The following is a 21,785-nucleotide window of genomic DNA, read 5'->3' on the forward strand; positions in this document are numbered from 1 at the left end:
CAGGGCAGTACAAAAATTCCAAACCACATGACACACGACACTGTTAATATTTATTTTTCCTAGCATTGATACTTTTTAAAAATTGGTTTGGACATTGTCCAGATTGCGTAAGCACTAAAATTGCTTTGCAGGTCATGTAAGGACCAATCACGGATGTCCTCACCTTATCTACATTTCAAGCTTATCAGTTCAGGGTGTTCCCTCTTATTTCATCTAGTCCAAAAGAAAAAAAACAAAACAAAAAAAAAACCAAAAAAAAAAAACAGTCTCCAGCATGCAGCCTGTCACACCCTTATTTACAATTTATGCTTGCACTCAAACCAAGATTCCTGTCACACCCTTGTTTATAGTTTAACCTTACACTCAGATCAAGATACAAGCAAGTTTACTCATGCCCAGCAAGAGCTATGCCTACATTTGGGCCACAACTACAGCTCAAATTAATTTGAGCTAACTTATATCATCATACAGCCACTTCAGTTATTCAATCACTTGTGTGTTTCTACAGTTTCTTCCCTGTGACGGCTGTGCACATCATCTCCCCACTTGTATCAGTTGTATTATCAGTGTGGGGCATTGTGGGATGGCTCCTGCAAGCCCATAATAGTTGACACAAGCAACACAGTGTCTACATTGATACTGCGTTGACCTAACTACACTCATTGCAACTGTACACTTCTCTGGGAGATGGCATTATTAAGTTAGTGTAGAGAGGCATGTACATTGAAGGAAGCCAAATTTGCATGAACTTACTTCTACAGCTAGGCAGAAGGCAGCTTATATCAACCTGACCATGTAGTCATGTAGGCAGCTTATATCAACCTGACCATGTTGAATAGGCCTCAGTACCAGCAGGCCTGGCATACCAGAGGAAGCAGCAACAGATATGATGTCCAATGTCTCCCACTGCCCCCTTTGTTTTGTGATGGTGCGGAGCTGCACCATTCTTCACACCGTGCTTTGCCTAACAGGCACAATACAACTCTTAACAATACCACAGGGTGGTATATATTTGGTGTGTGCCCAGAAAGGGATACCTGTAGTGGTGTTTAACAAGACAACTAATGAATGAAGGTGCTATTCAAGTTAGCAGGACTCCTTGTAGAGTAATGTGCTAGCCCACACAAGTAAGGCTGTCACACTTGGTTTCATAACATTTTAGGACCCAATCCAAAAGCCCTTACATACATCAGTAACTTCACTCTAAGTGCATTGACCTCAGTGGGATTACCCACATAGGTAAGATAATTCACCTCAGCAGATGTCTGTTTGGATCCTGTCCTTAACCTATGAACTCCTTGGGGAAGAGGCAAGTTGCTGTTCAGAATCAGGTGGTTGCCAGCGCTTAATAAATAGCACCAGTGATGAAGATAATCATCAGCTATTTAGATGACAATGACAGAAATCATCCTTCTTTCTCATCCCTATGTTCAGTAAAACATGGAGCAAATTCATATGTTTGGAAATATGAAGATGAAGTTGAATCTGCACTACTATTCTTATAAAGTGAATGGACTGAGAACTACAGGGGAGGGGCACAAGGCAGAATAACTACCTTTCTATTTTGTAAGTTAGGGTATGTCTACACTACCCTCCTAGTTCAAACTAGGAGGGTAATGTAGGCATACCGCACTTGCAAATGAAGCCCGGGATTTGAATTTCCCGGGCTTCATTTGCATAAGCGGGGAGCCGCCATTTTTAAAACCCCGCTGTTTCGAACCCCGTGCAGCACGGCTACACGGGGCTCAAACTAGGTAGTTCAAACTAGGCTTCCTATTCCGAGGTGTACCGGTAGTTCAGAATAGGAAGCCTACTTCGACCTACCTAGTTCGAACCCCGTGTAGCCGCGCTGCACGGGGTTCGAACCAGCGGGGTTTTAAAAATGGCGGCTCCCTGCTTATGCAAATGAAGCCCGGGAAATTCAAATCCCGGGCTTCATTTGCAAGTGCGGTATGCCTACATTACCCTCCTAGTTCGAACTAGCAGGGTAGTGTAGACATACCCTTAGTGTCATGCTTTATCATATGGTACACTTGTGGATAGGTGTAAATATTGAGGCATTTTTCATAAAACTATAGATGTACTTCACTGCCTCCAACTCGCCACTTGCTTCCTAATCTTCAGAATGACATTGTGCATATATCAATCAAGTAAGGCTACAGTTTCATGGGATTGCCTTGTAGAGACCAGCTGCACAAGAAAACATAGGGATAGAGAAAATTATAAATTAGCCTTGTTTTATTTTAAACTGTTCAGCCACAAGAGAGAGCCTGCTAAGTAGAACATTTTGCAATACAATTGAGCTACTAAATTTGTATACAAATCTGTAAGTTGTGACACCCAGGATGTCTCTCAATGCCAACTGGCAGAAAGTACACCATACCATAACACACATTAAGCCTGACACACTCATTGTTCCAACACTTTGTCATGTAACTAAAAGGTTTCATATAAGGCATCGCATGCAAACTGGTAACACAACCATCATTGATATTTGTGCAATGTATGTTCAGGTGGTGTTTAAAGAATTATGGATGTCTGAGGATAATAGGTTCTTCTTTGAGTAGTGTCCCTGTGGGTGCTCCACCACCAAAGGTGTTGGACTCATTCCGGCACCACAGCTCAGAGTATTTTCTGTAGCAGTAGCCCCTGGCAGACCGCGCATGCGCAGAAGCTGTCTCGCCCCGTTCGCACCTTTTCTGCATCGCGCGGTCTGGTCCACCAGTTCCTCCTAACCGTCCACAGCCGCAGACAGAGTTGGGATGAGCTCCTACCTCTGCCCTGAGGAGAAACGTTGGATAGCAGTTAAAAGATAGAAAGTTTGTTTTTCATCCCAGTTTAGCCCTTACCCTATAGTTCTAGTTAGTTATAGTTTAAAAAAAAAAAAATAACGAATGCTGTTTTTGTATATAGTTGTTCGGTCAGTCGACCAACCCATACAGACTGAGTCTGACAGACTTCCTCTAGCCATCATGCCCGGCTCCCCCGGGTTTAAGAAGTGTGCGTCATGCGGAGACACCATGCCAGCATTGGATGGCCATTCCCAGTGTATAAGGAGCTTGGGGGAAGGCCATTTCCCCCAAAAGTGCACTTATTGCTCCAAAATAACTGCCCATGCCAGACCGGACAGGGAAATGCAGTTGAAAATGCTGCTGTTTAACAGAACGTTACAGCCATCATCTATGATGGATGGCATTCCTGCGGCACATAAGTCCCATGAAGGGAAGAGCCCTGCTCCAGCCAGGAGTGTTAGTTCGAGGGACGCACCAAGCACATCAGGATTGCTGCCTAAGCATGCCGTGGGCAAGACATCTAAAGCCCGTAGTACTTGTGTGTCTAGCCCCGCGATTTCTTCCATACCGGTGCCGCTGGCACGCACAGCACAATGGCCTGAATTGGCACCAGCGGTGGCACCACAAGCAGAAGCGGCACCAGCAGTGGCACCAAATGAGCCATGTACCACTCCAAGACCGACATCATCGGCACCGACACCTACCACGGAGTCCACAGCACCAACCCCTGCTGCATGGTCGGCACCGACATCGCCAATACCAGCACCACAAACACTACCTCGACACCGGGAGATGTCGGAACTGAGTTCCTTCGCCTCTGCACTGGCTAGTCAGCAGTCATGGTTCCACCTCCATCGCATGTCTCCTCATTACCAACTAAGGCACAATTGAAAGCTTGACACTTACGCACATCAATGCCCAGCCCCGAGAGGGCTGTTTTTTCTCCAGAGCCTTCTCCTCCACCTCCCCATTGATCAGACAGACACGAGCACGGGTGCTACAGGTCACCTCCATACTGCTATTGGAGATCCCCACGTTGATCTTGCACGTCTCCCCTCTATTACTGGTCCTATCACTTTCACTCACGATCGCACTAGACGGTGCGATCAAGATCGCTGTTGTCCCCAACTCATTCACGTTACTCTTGCTATAGGAGTGCAAGTTCCTATTCTCCTAGGCACTCCCTTCATGGGTACCACCGTCGTAACCGGCACTACACTTAATTACTACTGCGAACATCCATACTCCTGCAGTGTAATTCACTTAGCATCCATATCACCGGGGCATGCTCAATCACAGTCGCCACACCTCCCGACCCAGGATATTCTACCTCCGGGGTAAGCTCCTCCAACACCCACAGGTGATGCACCCTCTACTTCTACCCAGCATGAGAGGGATGGTAATCAGTCTCCCACCTGTGAAGGACAGCGTATGGACTCTCCCACCGATCAATTATCTTCTTCACCGGATGATACAGTCTTTCAGGGTGACTCTTCTCCTGTAAACAATTACAAAAAGTTTCAGGGTCTATTTAAAAGAGTAGCCCAGTCCCAGAAACTACACACGACTGGCATACCACATAAACAACACCGTCTCCTGAAAAATTGAAAGCTTTCTCAGAAATCAAAGTTGGCGCTCCCCTTTGACGAAGCCATCCTCGAAATTGCCAATGATATTTGGTAAACTCCAGCTTCCGTGCCACCGACAAATAAATGTACAGATAAGAAATACTGTGTCATAGCCAAGGATACAGAGTTCCTATTCACGCATCCCCAACCTAATTCCATTGTGATGGATGCTGTGCAACAAAAATCAAAGACAGCACAGGGCAGGAACACGGTGCCTGACAAAGAGGCGAATCGACTGGATTTGCTGGGCAGGAAAGTCTTTTCTTCAGCCACAGCAACCCTCAGGATGACTAATTACTTGGCTCAACTTGCCAATCTTGATTTTGATAATTATTCCAAGCTTGTCCCCCTCATGGAGTACTTACCTAAGGCTAAGAAGCAAATCCTGAAAGCCGTGGTGCGGAAGGGCTACACAGCAGCCCGTACAGCACTGCAAATCGCCCTCAATATTGCTGACACTGCCTCCCAGACCACAACAACTTTGGTGGTCATGTACCGTACTTCTTGGCTCCATCTGGCATCTGTACCGAAGGACCTCCAACCAAAAGTGGAGGACTTACCCTTGTGCAAAACACTGACCAGGTCTTTCATTCCGGCAAAGATTTTCGCACCACCCTGAGGATGCTCAGAATGTATACTCCACTGTTTAGACGCAGAGATTCATCTCCTATAATAGACAAAGACCATTCTCATATTCTGCGTCTTGCTTCAGGCCTTACAACCAGCCGAGGCAGAGACAACATCCTCAGCAGCACCATCAACAACCCAGCAAAACATCCAACCAATAGCAAAATCGACAGCAGGTTTGATGTCAGTTGAGGGACTGCCCGCTATTCTCCTTATAGAGACTTCTCACAACGGGACCAAATTATTTCACCATCGGTTGAGACTGTACCACCTTCTCTGGTTTGCCATAACCACAGACCGCAGGGTCAGAGAGATTGTTACATCTGGCCTCACCATTCCATTTTCTACCCGGCTCCCTTCCACCCCTCCTTTCCCATCTGTTTTCAGGGACCCCTCTCATGAACGTCTACTGCAACAAGAGGTCTCACGCCTACTTACCATCGGGGCAGTAGAGAGGGTACCAGATCAATTCAGACGGAGGGGCTTCTATTCTCGGTACATCCTCATGCAAAAGAAAGTCCAGAGGATGGAGGCCTATCCTGGACCTCCACAAACTCAACTGCAATCTTCGAAAACAGAAATTCTAGATGGTCTCGTTAGCCTCTATCATTCCAGCTCTAAACGAAGGGGATTGGTTCGCATCCCTTGATCTCCAGGATGAGTATTTCCACATGATGGTGCACCCGACTCACAGGAGAGTCCTCCATTTCACACTGGGTAACAAACATTTTCAGTAAACGGTGCTATCGTTCAGCCTCTCAGCAACACCGAGAGTGTTCTCCAAAACCCTAGCCATTGTAGCCGCTTGCCTCCAACATTCCAGCATCACCATTTTTCCCTACTTGGACGACTGACTTCTGAAGGCCCCTACTGCAGACGAAGCTCAGGCAGCGGTCAGCATAACCAGGGAGACATTCAAAGTTCTAGGGCTCATTATCAACCTCCCGAAATCTTCCTTGGCTCCTTCTCAGTCTTTCAAGTTCATCGGGGCGAGACTGGAATCCACAACCGTTACCATGTACTTACCTCTCAACAGCTCTCATGTTATCCAAGACCTAGGGAACACTCTACTCACCACCCCCAAAACACCCATACTCACCTTCCTGAAACTCCTGGGACACATGGCGGCCGCCACTTACATGGTTCCCCATGTGAGACTTCACTTGAGGTGCCTTCAGCATTGGATACTCACAATTTATACACCGGGCACTCAGAATACTCGTAGGCTTGTTGTTGTCCCCAAGCACGTGAGAGATTCCTTACTGTGGTGGCTCAATAGGAAGAATACCCTAGCGGGCATCCCCTTCCATGGTCAGAAATCAGCCATACAAATCACCACGGATGCATCCCTGGTCGGGTGAAGGGCCCATATGTGTCATTATTGGGCTCAGGGACTATGGACACATCACGAATCCCTCCTCCACATAAACCTTTTGGAGTTGTGGGTGGTGTTCAATGCCTGCAAACATTTCCCACTCAAGAGGAATCATAGTGCAGATCTTCACCAGCAACATCTGCACCGTCTACTACATCAACCGGCAGGGGGGTGCCAGATCCCGATCCCTTTGTGCCAAGTCCATTCGCCTGGACTTGGGCTATCCACCATGGAATCACACTCACTGCTGCATACCTCCCCGGCAAGAACAATACTATCGCCAATGTTCTGAGCAGCACTTTTCCTATACAACACGAGTGGGAACTGCTTGACAAAGTAGCCCGCAGCCTCTTCAAGAACTGGGGGTATCCCACCATAGACCTTTTTGCCACTCAGGACAACAAGAAGTGTCACCTCTACTGCTTGAGAACAGGCATTGGCACAACTTCCCAGGGAGATGCCTTTCTTATCGACTGGGGAATGCACCACTTACTGTATGCTTTTCCCCCAATTCCATGAGTTCTAGAAGAAAATAGATATGGATGGGGCGATGGTGATAATGATAGCACCATTTTGGCCCCAACAGACATGGCTGACCCAATTAATGCGGATGTCTGCATCACAACCACAACAACTGCCACAGTCACACAACTTACTGTCACAGCAGCACGGCACGCTCCTTCACTCTCATATCGATCGATTGCACCTGACGGCATGGCTCTGAACTGGCTCCAAGGCCCCAAAATGACCTGTTCTCAAGCAGATAAGGACATCCTTACCCATAGTAGGTGCCAAACCACCCAAAAGACCTACCTTCACGAATGGCACCGGTTTCAGTCCTGGTGTCTGAGGCAAGAGGTGTTGATCTTCTATCTATAGCCATCCAGCAAATTCTCGATTATATTCTTTACCTAAAATCAGAAAAATTAGCGATGTCTTCACTTAAAGTCCACTTGACAGCAATTTCTCAGTCTTCGCTCACTTGTTGACCAAAAGGTTTTTCAAAGGGGTCGCAAATCTGACACACTGACTCGTCCACCATTCGAACCACTAGCGACATGCGATCTGTATATTCTTATTAAGAAGGTGACATTTCTGCTTGCCATTACATCCAGGCGTTGCATGAGCGAACTGGCAGCATTCTCCACAGATCCTCCCTATATATTATTTACCAAACGGGTAGTGACACTGTGTAGTCATCCAGCCTTTCTACCAAAGGTTAATTTGCCTTTCCATATAAACGAACCTATACCGTTACCTACCTTTTACCCAAAACCACATTCCACCGCAGAGGACACACGTCTACATACATTGGATGTGAGAAGAGTGCTTGCATTTTATCTGGAGAGGATGTGTCCCTTTTGAAAATCGCAGCATCTCTTATTATCCATGGCGGACTATTCTAAAGGCCAGAAACTTTCTTTACAACGCATCTCCACTCTATGGTAGCCTGCATCACGTGCTGTTACTCTCTACGTAACAAATCGTTGACTTGCAAACTGAAGGCGCCTTCTTCCAGAAGCCTGGCTACTTCCACGGCCTTCCTCAAGGGTGTACTATTGCGTGACATATGCCGTGTGGCTACCTGGTCTTCTACCTTGACCGTCGCCAGGCATTAAGCCCTTGCTAGCATGCTAGCTACAGGTGGGGCAGTGGCTCAGGCAGTGCTCTCCACAGTGCAGAGTCCTTAACTCCAAAGCACAATAGTAACGCTGAGCTACGGCTTCATACTCATCTTTGGTGGAGCACCCACTGGGACACTACTCGAAGAAGAAAGAGTATCTCACCTGTGCAGTAACATCTGTTCTTTGAGATGTGTGTCCCCGTGGGTGCTTCACAACCCACCCTCCTCCTTGCTTTCTGTCTTTCAGATGGTTCCAGCTAGGAGGAACCGGCAGGCCAGACCGTGCAATGCAGAAAAGGCATGAACGGTGCAAGACAGCTTCTGCGCATGTGCGATCCTCCAGGGCTACTGGTACAGAAAACGCTCCAAGCTGCGGTGCTGGGACGATCTTGACACCTTTGGTGGAGCACCCATGGGGACACACATCTCTAAGAGCAGATGTTACTGCACAGATGAGTAACTCTCTTTCTTCTTAAAGTTTCAAGCAATGCATAAAGAGTCTGTTCTAGACCCAGGAATGCTGTTGTGCCTGTTTTCCTGCATCTCCAATGTAAATTGAGCCAGATAACACCTTAGTGGGCAATGAAAAATACATCTACATAGAAAATAAACAAAGCCATCAAGCTAAATGATTCAGGGCAGACGAGTGAACAACTGCTTAATGAGTGCAATGGGGGATGGAACCTGCACACCCTAGCTGTTGAAACAGACACAGACTTTGGGAAATATAAGCAAAGACAAAAGCTAATTTGGCATCCAACACTTAGGGAGACATAGGGGAATCTGCACTCTTTCAGCTCATGAAAAGCAGATTCTCTTAGCCAGTTCCAACTACTCTCGGTTTCCAAGCCATAGGGGCAAAACTTTCCTAGACAAAGATTGTAATTAGTCACTAGAACTCATGTTTTCATTTTATTTATAACCAGTGCTTTCTTTTTTTTCTTTCCTTACAAAAAAAGTGCCGGTATTAGGATTACCAGATGATTTTGCTGGGGGAGAGGAAAAAAAAGGCTGGGAGGTCATGGCCAAAATGCCCCTTTAATTGCCATATGTCCCAAGCAGGCTTCTGGCTGGAGTGGTGCAAATGCTCCCAGGGCCAGCTGGGGGCTGTGCCAGAGGTAAGTGGCAAGTGCTCCCCAAAAAAGGCACTGCTTATAACTATATCAGAAACTTATGAAAACCATGATCTTTTTCTGGATTTTGCGGGTAGTACAAATTGATTTGCACATCTATTTGGACAGGAAAGTATTTTTGACCATACCTTCAGTTCTTGTATGAAAACGTTTCTAAAAAAGTCACTGCTTAAAAATAATATTGGTGGCCATATTTCTTTTGCTTGCCCTATTAAGGGCCAAGATCAGCTTCCCGGAACCTCAGGAAGTACAAAGATATTTTCTCAAAAGCACCACCAGCACGAACTACCAGTTTGCTCACATCACTCCAGAATACTAAGAGCAGCTGGCTAGTATAGACCCTGTCTCAGAGTAGAACAGAACAGCACAACTGTGGAAGAGGTTATGTGTGTGTGCGTGCGCGCGCACGCACGTACACATGCAGTAAAACTTTTACTACCACGGGAGAAAACACTTTGTTGTTCTGGGAATTAAGAAATTGATTACAGTCCATTCTAGCAAGAGTTGGTGTTGTCTACCTGACTGGCCTACCAATCGGTGTGTACTCAGAATGCATTTAATGCTGCTGGTGACATTACCGGCTGAAGGGTTTTACACAGTGAAATCAGTGTTGATTGCCTCACTTATGTAAAGATGAACCTGTAAAATATTATTGGATCTCTCTCATTTACCCCCAGTGTTGGTAACTGATCAGTGGAAAAAGGAATTGACAACTAGGGAGGTGGGCGGTAGGAGTTGTCTTTTACTTTTCTGTTTTGGAACACCTGTATCACAGTTGGCTTATATGAGGAAAAATTTGAATAAGTAATCAAGAAATCTTATCTCAGCTTCTAATAGGTGAAGGAAAAAATAAATCTACATTAATATGGTTTTACTCTATTCCTTAGGTTCTGTCTACATTGGAAAGGTTTGGCTACAAAAGTGCTGTTGATATGCAAAAGTCACCAAAAGTGAAAACCGGTCATATCATTTCATGGCCACATTGCTAGCTCCCCTGTCAACAGAGCAAAGCAATGTGGGTAAGCATCCCACAGTGCAGTTTTGTGGGAAGGAAGAGCTGATCCTGTACTTCTTGGGATTCCCTTGTAGCTCTGGGAGCTCACCATGCTATAGAGTGTCAAAGCAATACAGCAGTCTCTCCAGTCCTCCCCCTGCAGCAGCAGAACAAAAGCATTCCAATGATTTGTTTTTAGTTTGTTCCCCAAATGGAGCAGCTCACTCAGCTGTCAGATACTTCCCAGAGCTTTGAAAGGGGAGAGGTGCATGCCTGCAGGCAGCAGAGATCACAAAACACTGAGCACAGCCATCAGGGAAGGCATTGTGGTATACTGGCAGAAGCCATTCCTCAACAAGACAAACAGCAGAGTCCACACTGGCTCTTTGCTAACAATTAAGGGAGGGGAAAAGAGAAAAGTCTCTTGCAGGGGTGGAAATTTTTCTCGCCAAAACTGGGTATTTTTCCCAACCAAAGTCGCATTGTAGTGTAAACGCTCTCACCGTTTTATCACCAAAAGGCAGGTTTTGGTGAAAAAACATACCAGGGTAGACAAGAAGAAGAGTAGTGTGAGATAAAATACAAAATTTCAATATGATTTTTTTCCCTTTATTAATATTTCAATACCAGCAATCCAGTGCTGTTTTTTTCCCTCAGGACCTGATTCAAAGTCCATTGAAGCCAATGGGACTATTTCCATTAAATTCCATGGATTTTGGCTCAGGCCCTTAAAGTGGAAATGTGCATTTTCATTGAAACAAACATGAGCCTGCAACCTCATGGGTTTCAAATATTTGTTTGTTGTGAAACCAGCTCTGTTCATAACATGACCGTGCATTGACCATTTACTTTGCTCACTGACATTGTAAAACCAGGAATTCACAACCAATTACGTTAAAGTTAATCATTCCTTATTTAAGATGACAGCATGTGTAATTTCTCTCAGAAAGTCTGGCTATTAAAGAGTTGAAAGAAATGGGGATTTAAAGTTTATATAACAGTTCCCTGGAATTACTTTGTTACAACATGTACATACTGGGTAGAACACAGTAGATATTTATGGAAGAAAAGTCAATTAAGTTTGATGGGGAAAAAAATGAATTGGTGGAGGAAAAAAAAAAAGGGAGAGAAAGATGTTCTCCAAAATGCAAAATTAATTACCTATCCCAATTTAAATATGAGATACCAAACAGTATGCAACACAGTCATATAATTTATGGTAGCAGTAAGTAAAAAGTAAATGCAGTGCAACAAAGAAGCCATTACATAGTACTTTATTAGTTCATTCAGATTGACTGAAAAGGAAATGCTAATGCTGTTACAGTGTTTTGCTGAGCTGTGAAATGGTGCTTTAGTATTTTCCAAGCTGCAAAGAAACAAATACGCAATTACATTGGACAAATTATACATTTTAAAATGGTTGCAAGATCCAACATCTAATTACACATCAAGCTGCACCTTCATTTAGGGATGGAGAAGGGTCTGCAGTATGCCAGGAAGTAAATTGTGCTTCCCTCCCTCTGTCAAGGCTCAGTTAGATGAACTGGTAAGGGTGAGACTTCTTGCTGTACTGTGGATACAGGCAGTCCCCGGGTTACGTACAAGATAGGGACTGTAGGTTTGTTCTTAAGTTGAATCTGTATGTAAGTCGGAACTGGCATCTAGATTCAGCTGCTGCTGAAACTGACCAGCGGCTGACTACAGGAAGCCTGAGGCAGAGTGGCTCTGCCCTGGGCTTCCTGGAATCAGCTGCTAATCAGTTTCAACAGGCTGAATCTGGACGCCAGTTCTTACATACAGATTCAACTTAAGAACCCCAGGCATCCCCAAGTCAGCTACTGCTGAAACTGATCAGCGGCTGATTCCAGGAAGCCCGGGGCAGAGCAACTCTGCCTCGGGCTTCCTGTAGTCAGCGCTGGTCAGTTTCAGCAGCGGCTGACTTGGGGACGCCTGGGGCAGAGCAGCTTGGGTGCTGCTGGATTGCTCCAGTAGCGCCGCTCCTCAGCGCTACTGGACCAACCCAGCAGCACCCAAGCTGCTCTGCCCCAGGCGTCCTGATTTAGCCGCTGCTGAAACTGACCAGCAGCGGCTGAATCAGGACTCCTGGGGCAGAGCAGCTGGGGTGCTGCCGGGTTGGTCCAGTAGCGCCCAGAGCGGAGCTACGGAACCAACCGGCAGCGCCCCAGCTGCTGTACCACAGGTGTCCGGAGAAAAGCCACAGAGCACAGGGGCAGCGGGACAGCCCAGACGCGCCACGGCTCTCCTGCTGCCCGCGTGCTCCGCGGCTTTGCTCTGCTTTGCTTCCCGTCTCCCTGGTCTGCTGGAGACCAGCCGACCAGGGAGACGGGAAGCAAAGCCTCTGAGGACGCCGGCAGCGGGACAGCCACGGTGCGTCTGGGCTGTCCGCTGCCCGCGTGCTTCCCGTCTCCCTGGTCTGGAAAGTGAGGTCTAATACCACCTTTCAGGAGGTGCATAGTATCTTACAGGACTGGGTGCTCAGACAGGGCTGGATTAAGACATGTTGAAGCCCTAAGCTATGTCAAATTTAAGAGGCCCCATAGCATTACCCCAAAAATGTGTATTTTTCTAACAGAAAGGACAATGAAAATAGAAGTAAAGTTTTATATTTACATATATACCAGTATGTAGGTGAGGATGCAACTAAAAACTAGTAATTTCCTTTTGGATTTAGAGGCCCCAAATTGTAGCTTAATGAGCTTGTGCATTAGTTTGGCATTGCTCAGAGTAAGACTGTGACAGTCTGTGCTGATGGGAGCCTTCTCTCTTCTTGTGCCCTAGCCTGAATGTCCCTTGACACTGGGCAATGTCTACACTACAAGGTTATTTAAAAATAACTAATTTGAAATAGCATGCCCACATTCATTGGAGCCTGAATCACATTTAAGGCACCCTGGAAGCACTCTGGGAAGGGCAACAGGACAACACTCACTCCCTGTAGCTGCTTCATGAGGCTCTCTGAGGCTTGTGCTTTAAGAGGTTCCCTTCTACAGCCAGATTTTTCACCATTGCCTATCTCTTTGAGGGACAGCAAACTCACACTGCATGCTCTGGTTGCACTTACAGATGACATAGGACTTTTAACATGGAGCCAGACCTGCTGCAAAGCAGTGCCAGGCTCTTAGACCTCCTGCTGCAACTCTTGGCGCTCATAAAGACTGCCCATGTGGTGCTGCAATAGCACGACCACCAGCCTGTAATGGAGGATCTCCTCATCCAGGCCTGGATGTTCCTTATGCACCACATTCACAGAATCATAGAACCATAGATCTATAATTAGATCTGATCTATGATAGATCAGAAGACCATCAAGTCCAACCCCCTGCCCAAGGCAGGACCAATCCCAATTAAATCAACCCAGCCAGGGCTTTGTCAAGCCGAGACTTAAATACCTCTAGGGATGGAGACTTCACTACTTCCCTAGGTAACTCATTCCAGTGCTTCAACACCTTCCTAGTGAAATAGTTTTTCCTAATATCCAACCTGGACCTCTCCCACCACAACTTGAGACCATTGTTTCTTGTTCTGCCATCTGTCACTACTGTGAACAGCCTCTCTCCATCCTCTTTGGAACCTCCCTTAAGGAAGTTGAAGGCTGCTATCAAAACCCCCCTTACTCTTCTCTTCTGCAGACTAAATAGACCCAACTCCCTCAGCCTCTCTTCATAGGTCATGCACGCCAGCCCCCTAATAATTTTGGTCGCCCTCCGCCGGACACTCTCCAATGTGTCCACATCCATCCTGTAATTGGGGGCCCAGAAGTGGACACAATACTCCAGATGTGGCCTCACCAGAGCCAAATAAAGAGGAATAATAATTAATCTCTGGATCTACTGGCAATGCTCCTCTTAATGCAACCTAATATGCCATTAGCCTTCTTGACTACAAGGGCACACTGTTGACTCATATCCAGATTCTCATCCACTGTAATCCCCAGGTCCTTTTCTGCAGAACTGCTACTTAGCCATTCAGTCCCCAGCCTGTAACAATGCTTGGGATTCTTCTGTCCCAAGTGCAGGACTCTACACTTGTCCTTGTTGAACCTCATCAGATTTCTTGTGGCCCAATCCTCCAATATGTCTAAGTCATTCTGGACTCTATCCCGGCCCTCCAGTGTGTCTACCTTTCCCCCTAGCTTAGTGTCATCTGTGAACTTGCTGAGTCCACCACTTCTTATGTACTGGGAATCTCCTAGAGAAATTCTGCCTGCCCAAAGTATAAGTATCTCTTGGAGGTCCCTACAGCGGGTCAGATCTGTTCATCCTCAACATGGACTAGAGCATACAAAGCATGTTTTTATCTCAGTACCTATACCTAGAGCCCTGCAAATCTCCGCTTTGTATTTCCAGGTATTGGTAACCACATCTGCAGATATAGATGCGGATATTTGCAAATCATCTTTGCAGATGTGGATACAAATTTTGTGTTTGCACATGGTTCCACCTATATCATAATATCTGAACATCCCCTTAAGTCTCTGCTACCTAGGGACTATGAGGAAATATTTAAGACATTAACTACTCGTTAACTTCTAAGACTCAATACGAGCTTCATTGAATTGTCCTATATGAGATTTTAACATGCAGTTCAAACTTCTAGGGGTTTCAGAATGATTTCTTGGGCCACCTTCTGAACAGGAACACAAGGATTCTGTGACATTACCAGCTAGTTAGGAGATCAGATCTAGTTGAAAAAGTTAGCATGTCTGATCCCATCACCACCCCTCAGAGTTAAGAGATTTTGTTTTCTCATAAATGTTTTGACAACCACCAGCATCCCCCAAATATTTGGTTTTTGAAACAGACTTTTTTTTGCTTTTTTAAAATTTCTGTCTTCCCTCCTCCACCTTTCCTTTCCCTTTCTTTCTGGTTTCTATTTTATCATTAGGAAAAAGTGAGAGGGGGAGAGGAGAAAGAGGGTGAAACCCCTTGAGAAACTAAAAACTTGACATGTATTTACATTAAAAAAATTCTGCAAAAATTTATCCCCCAAAAAAGTTTTGAATAAAAAAATTGAACCAGCTGTATGAAAGATTATATATATATATAGTGTGTCAGTTTTGCGCTGCTCCTTGGTGTGAAACTAAAAAGCAATGGTGAAAAACAGATGAGAAGCACATAGTCATGGTGGTATGAAATTAACTTTCTGTATTTGATTCTTTACAGAAATAATTCAATTAGGCCAATCGGAGAGTTCAGCAGACATAGAATATTGTCATCTTTTTGCAGATGGAGGTGGAGGGGGAGAATTTGCAATGGGTCAAGTTCCCCTTAAAGTGGGAGAAAGTCACACACAGTCAGAGGATTTTTCTCTTGGTTTATTTTATTCGTCATTTTTTACCAAACAGTGTTAGCAATAACAATAGCAAAAAATGCACTTCCATTTGCAGAACCTCCAGCCAAGATACTGCTGTGACCAGCCCTGGAGCTAGAAAAAAAGCACTTTTTTTCTAACCATTTGGTCTTCTCTATGTTGGGCCAATTTTCCTTCAAATTTAAGCAGTGTAGGGCCAGAAGTCAACATCATTTTTAATTAATTACATTTACCCTCCTGACATTAAAAATAGATTTTGTTTGCAATTCATTTTATCCTGGTGCCAGTCCTTCACCTGTTGCTTTTGGTTCTTTGGGCTTTTTAAAGTGAAAAATTATAATGCCAAGTGGCAGTGGCAGAGGGCAGGTTCTTCTCTGCCAGCCAGGAGCCTCTTGCCTGTACTCTGATACTGGGATTATTTGGTCTGAGCTCATCTATGTCCTCTCTGCTTTCTCTTACCAAAATCAGTCATTTTATGTGAAGTTAAAGAGACTGTCTATATAAAACCACACACTATAATGTTCCACTAGTTAATATTGCCAAGGAAATTCCACAGATTCCTATCAACTCTGGTTCTGTGTAGCTAGAAATACTAGTTCTCTTGGCATGGAGATGTAACTGTGGGAGCCAACACAGTCTGAACTGGGAAATGGGAGCTTGCCTGAGTTTTTGTCCTAGCTAAAATATAGGCTTGCAGTGTGCCTTCAGGCAAACCACTTCATCTCTCTTACTTCCTCCATCTGAAAAAATGGGAATAACAATACTTGCCTGCACACTTTGATGATTAGTTAAGGTATAATAGTACTACATTTTAAATATGGAAAACTTTATACAAGTATGACGACCGAGTCTCTTGCTTGCAGTCAAAAAGATGAAAGATTTTATTTAAACAGGTAGGCATATTCTGGCTGTCCCAGCTACATAGATGTATCATGTTGTCAACAGATTTTGACTTGGTAGGCAAATAAATCATTTGTAAATGTTCCTACCTCTTCTTTTCATTTGGGTTAGCATAAGCTGTCTGCTCTTCTCCCCCCCCCCCCCCCCCATCTCCTTTTCCTGCATGTTTGAACTACAAATTACAGCTGATTTGAAATGTAATCCTCAAACAAAGGACTTGCCTTACCAACCAAAACACACATTTAGAAAACAGAACTAGAACACCACTATCAAATACAATATAGATTTGTTAAAGCTAAAAATAAAACCCAACCTACGATAAAAATGTTTTTAACTCAACTCTTCTCAGGAAATGTATTAGTACCTTAAAAATTACAGATGGGAAAAGATTAAGGCCCACATTTTCAGAAACATTTGTACGGGGGCTGTTGGCCCTTTACTGGGTTTTCTTGATTGTCTTCTCCCCAGTACCAAGAAAGAGGAAAAAGGCCAAACAGGAGTTAGGTGCCCGGGACTAATAGATATACTGGAAGAACTCTTACCACAGGACCAGTGGGGAGTGGCCCATAATCCAAGTCAACCTGATTGCCAGTGCAGGCATGTCAATAAGGAAGTTAAGAGCCAAAGGCCTGTTCTCTGTCTGAGCTGGGACTGCGTGGGCAGAGAAAGGCATGAGAGGGAGAGCGCAGCAGGCCAGGGCAGTCAGAACAGTGGGGATCAGCCACCCAGACAGTCAGAACCTTAATGGAAAGCCAAGGGACCAGAACTGGCATAGTGGAAGGTCTGCCCTGCTGCTAGCAAACTCGAGTCCAACACAGCGAGCAGCTAGGAAGGAGGAGATGGGAGAGGCAGAGAGCCTAATGGAAGAGATTTTGCCAGACAAGAGGGCCTTGAAAGTTGTACTGGGGTGTCGGGGAGAACACAAGCCCAACAGAAGGCTGATACTGGGTAGATGAATCCCACCACCTAAAGCCTAAAGATCTGTAAACTGCCACCAGAGGAGGTCCCCTCCTCAGGGTATCACTACAGCACATCCCAGTCCAGGGAAGGATGCCTGGGCCATGTAACGAATAAGATGTGAATTTTTTTTGAGTTCCAAAAACTATTGTTTATGGTCTCCCTGTGTCCATAGTGTATGGTTCCCTGATCCTATCTTGTCCATCCCTTCCCCCCCTTTTTAAAAAACAGTTCCTGTTTAATAAAATGAGATATAAAGTCAATGTCTGGGTCAGGGACCTGGGCACTGAGGAGGGGGTACTCCAGTGTGGAGACACTTTAGCCTGCAGCCTGAATGACCCGCAGTGAAACTGTGGGTTAAGCCCCCAAAAAGGGCCCGGGGCCCCACTTTAGCATGTCAATGAGGAGTCTGCTACATAGAGAGATAGAGAGAAGCAGACATCCCAGTAAAGGAAGCTGGATCAGGGACCAGATGATTCCACCGGGTGATATTGAAGCCAGGAAAATTCCCTACACTAGTAGAACTGTTCCTCCACTTACACAGTTCAACTAATTTGAGAGGTCTCTGTTTAGCAGTGCTATACTTGAGACCCCTTAGTTGTCAATGGTTACTTGAAAAATCTGAGCCTATTTTTACTATTTTATAGTATCCATAAAAATTCTAGATGCCTCACAGTGCCACGATCCCTGCCTTGGAGAGTTTACAATATAAATGTCATCCATGACAGAGACAGGATGTCTTGAACACTGAAATGAAGATGGAGGAGAAAAGCCATAAGATCACACACTTATTCAGCAGAGGTTGAACAAATTACTTTTTCTGTTCTGTCAGTTCAAGATGTCTGCCATAGAACATCAATTCCCTGGGAGAGTGTTCAAATGCATGATCTCACCATTAGGAAATCCCCCTACATGCCCTGAGATTGGAACAGCATACAAACTGGATTGCCTAGCAACAGCCGGGAAACGTGAGCTACAGCCAAGGGAAACAGCAGTAGCATGGTGCCAGAGTGGTGGTTTCCTTCAGAGAAAGCTACCTTAGGTGGGGACAGAAGAAAACTCCTTTCATGGAGGATTTCTTTGTGGGGAGGAAGAAAAAGAAACCTTTTAAAAATCCGGGGTTCAGAAACTAAGGCGCCCTCCATTTATAGCCGGGGAGGGCAATAATTTTTGTAAGGGAGGGGGCACTTCATGAATTTTGATAGGTGGTTGTGGGCTGGCTCCACCCCCAGAAGAGGCGGGGCCTCTAGTGGAAAGGGGCAGTTCCCTCTAGGCATGTGCTCCTGGTAGGGGAAGGAGACTTCATGCTCTCCCCCACCCCCAGGCCAATTGGGGCCTGGGGCAGGGGCAGTGCTCGAAGTAATTCATTGTTGAAAATGGCTGGTGGCTCCCTCTAGGTGCTGCGTGCCCCTGGCAGGGGGAGGGAGCTGCCAGCCGCTTTGAACAGTGAATGACTTTGTGCACTCCCCCACCTCAGGGCTTGATTGGTCTGGGGATGGGGGAGTGGCAGAGTGAGCCAGATCAAACAGCTTGGCGGGCTGGATTTGGCCAGCGGTCCATATCTTGCCCACTTCTGATTTATAGCCTCTAGCTTCTCCAAGGCTGCTTGGGTTATGAAAGGAGATGGCCATTCATTATACAGAAAGCCAGCTGGCTCAGCAAATGAAGAAAGCAGCCTTATCAGAAAGCTTCAATCCTGCAGGATTTGAATTCCACAGGACTGAAGCTCTCATGTTGTGACTCTTCGGGGTTCTGCAGGAGCGTATCTTTGGTCAAAGAATCCCTGGGACACATAACATGTTTATGAAACCAGGAGTTTTGGCTAGCCAGACTTTGTTCAGTAAACTGGGATGTACCATATTGATTTTACAGTATGAATAATTTAGCCCAGTAACTAAAATCTAGTTCTTTTAATCTGTTCTCATGAGCCTCTCTTTCCCAGTCCTTGAATTTTTGTATAACTTCTCCGAATTCTCTCCAATTTGTCAATAATCTTCGCATCCTTTCACTGTTGCCTTGTCATGCTGTATAGAGAAGGACTGTGGTTTCCCTGCTCTGTGACAAGATGTTCTCCGTATGCAGGCTGAATTCACAGTGGTGTATCTCTTTTTGCTGCAACTCACATTTCATGCTCATGTTCGATTGGCTGTCTAGTTATCCCTGCCTGGCCTACAAAAAGGAGAAGGCAAGAGAACAGCAGCTCCTGATGCCTCACAGCAGAGCCCACGTGGGGAAAGTGACCTGAATTCAAGGAGCTCTGGTGTGTGTGTGCACGCGCATGCACACGAGAACAGAAGAGGCCCTACACGAGCTGCCAGAAACTGGCGTCCTAGGCAAAACACGCGATTGGCACCTTCGCCTCCAAAGCACTCAACAGCCATTTATTTTGGCGCACTAGGCGACCGCTTAGTTCGCCTGTATTGACGGGCCGCCACTGTGTGGGAGGAAACAGCCAACAAAATCCAAAACTGGCCAATACACCAGCTACATGCCGCTCCCACTGAAAGGGAACCATCACACTCTCTCATCCTTTACATTTCTCATATAAACTACCAGGGCTTGAATTAATTTTTTGTATGAAATTGGGGCAAATCTTGAAACTGTTTAACACATTTTAAAATAAAAAATATGAAAAACTTGAATACGGTGCCATTATTTGAACTAGTCCTGCTAGTCCTTCCCCCCCAGGCGGAGAGGCATAGAGGCTAGGATCTGGACCCACCGTGCCCCGAAAAGATCAAGTCAACCCTCCATATCAGACCAGACCTACATCCCTCCACAGACTGAACTGAACCAGATCCCCATGGCTCAATGGATACCCCAAGGAGTCCAAGTCATAAGTCTCAGCCATGAACAGTGAAGGGCACAAAACTTATGGGGGTACAGATAACATTATGGTATGGAGACAGCTGCAAAACTGGTAAGTAGACCCCAGGCTCCCTGTCACCCCTGTGCAACTTGTTTTGGCCCCATCATGCACTGCCTAAACTTCCCAAAAGACAATGTGCTGGATGGACAGTTGCACTATGGGATACTTACCCATGCTGCTCTGCACCCAGCATAGATATAAACATGCTGCTGAATATACCCACATCGATGCAAGGAGCCAAGTCTGCACAGGTACAAGTAATATACTGGCTGCAGCAGTTATATGCCAATGTAACCTGAGTAGCCATAAGTTTGTAGCATAGACATGGCCTAAGATACCTCTCCTTAAATTCAGTCTAAGGCGGTTTATAATTAAGCTTTGTTTACTGTCCTTCAGCTAGATTTGAGTACACAGACCAGTATTCAGCCTATTAATCACTTTAAAGTGACTGTGGAATAGATATTGGGCCATGAGCCCTTGTGGTGAGGATCAAGTTAATGGGTTTGCTAGCGTCTTTTCAATCAGTTGTGCTATGCAAAATAACCAAGATGTCCCTCAGAGTATTAAGTAAACATTGCAGCTGCCGCACTAGGGAAAGATTCTGACAAACACAAATCCATAGGGAGCCATTTGAAGGGCAACAAATTGCACAGCATCCTCTCGCATTTGGGGTGCAGTACCTCAACCCAGGCATACACATAAATAGAATAGGCCCATAATCACAAATTTCTTTCTTGGCTGTAAATATTGGGGTACATCTACGCTTCAGTGGTTTTCAGGATCCAGAGTTTATGCTGATTTAGAAGGTCTTTAATTAAAAGAACAGAAGGCTGTCATCCTGTCTCCTTTAATCAGCTTGGTATCCATCAGCTACATCTGGCACAAACCAATTATCCCTGTGGCAACCACAGCTCGACACAGACCACTGTCTTTAGCATGGTATGCTTCCAATTAGACTTTTTAAAAAATATGATCCATGTTTACACCATGAACATCACCCTCCCCATAATGAAGGACTCTTGGAATTCTGCTGCTATTGAAATAAGCAGTGGGACACACAACACCGCATATTGCTATCGCCTTTGAAGCCTGCACCACTGCAACAGAACTATTCCAACAACAGATGCACTGGGCAGTTGTGCTGAATTGTGAGAGATTGCATTCCTCATGCTCCAGAATTTGGAAATTTGTCACATTTAAACTGAGTTACCCAACATGCCAAACTCTCTACAGTTACTGTGATTTCCTGTGACCTCAGTATGGCAAGCTCGGTGATGGATACTCTAGGATAAGCCTATGAAAAGCTGCAGCCTTATTGTTCTGTGGTAGGAACAGGATGCAAGTCAAAACTGTATGGATTAATAATTTTTAGTGTGTTGATCACTGTATTAAAATGGTGTAAAAAAACTGTCATGTTTGGGTAGAGGAAAGTAATACCAGAAGGCATTAAAGCCATTAGAATTAGCACTCTGGTCATCAGAGGGAATGATATCAAAGTCTAGTCCAGGGCTGGGCAATAAGCAGCCTAAAGACCGAATGCAATTCACTAAGGTTA

At 45.4% G+C, this 21,785-nt stretch overlaps 1 long non-coding RNA gene across 3 annotated transcripts in view; it reads right to left on the reverse strand.

The window, feature by feature from the left end:
- Positions 1–2,209: 2,209 nt before the first annotated feature.
- Positions 2,210–21,785, reverse strand: part of LOC102457245 (uncharacterized) — a 72,464-nt gene continuing 52,888 nt past the window's right edge. Inside the window, exons 2-5 of one of the 3 annotated variants that reach the window (XR_016348632.1) lie at positions 7,236–7,333; positions 4,981–5,087; positions 4,123–4,290; positions 2,210–2,781 (exon numbers count right to left, since the gene is read on the reverse strand). This is a non-coding gene — a long non-coding RNA (uncharacterized LOC102457245). The remainder of the gene's footprint in view (positions 2,782–4,122; positions 4,291–4,980; positions 5,088–7,235; positions 7,334–21,785) is intronic. The other 2 variants (XR_012901035.2, XR_012901034.2) reach the window with 2 other exon arrangements.

This window comes from Pelodiscus sinensis, chromosome 2 (genome assembly GCF_052426305.1).
Source record: "Pelodiscus sinensis isolate ZL-2025 chromosome 2, ASM5242630v1, whole genome shotgun sequence".
Classification (NCBI taxonomy): Eukaryota; Metazoa; Chordata; order Testudines; family Trionychidae; genus Pelodiscus; species Pelodiscus sinensis.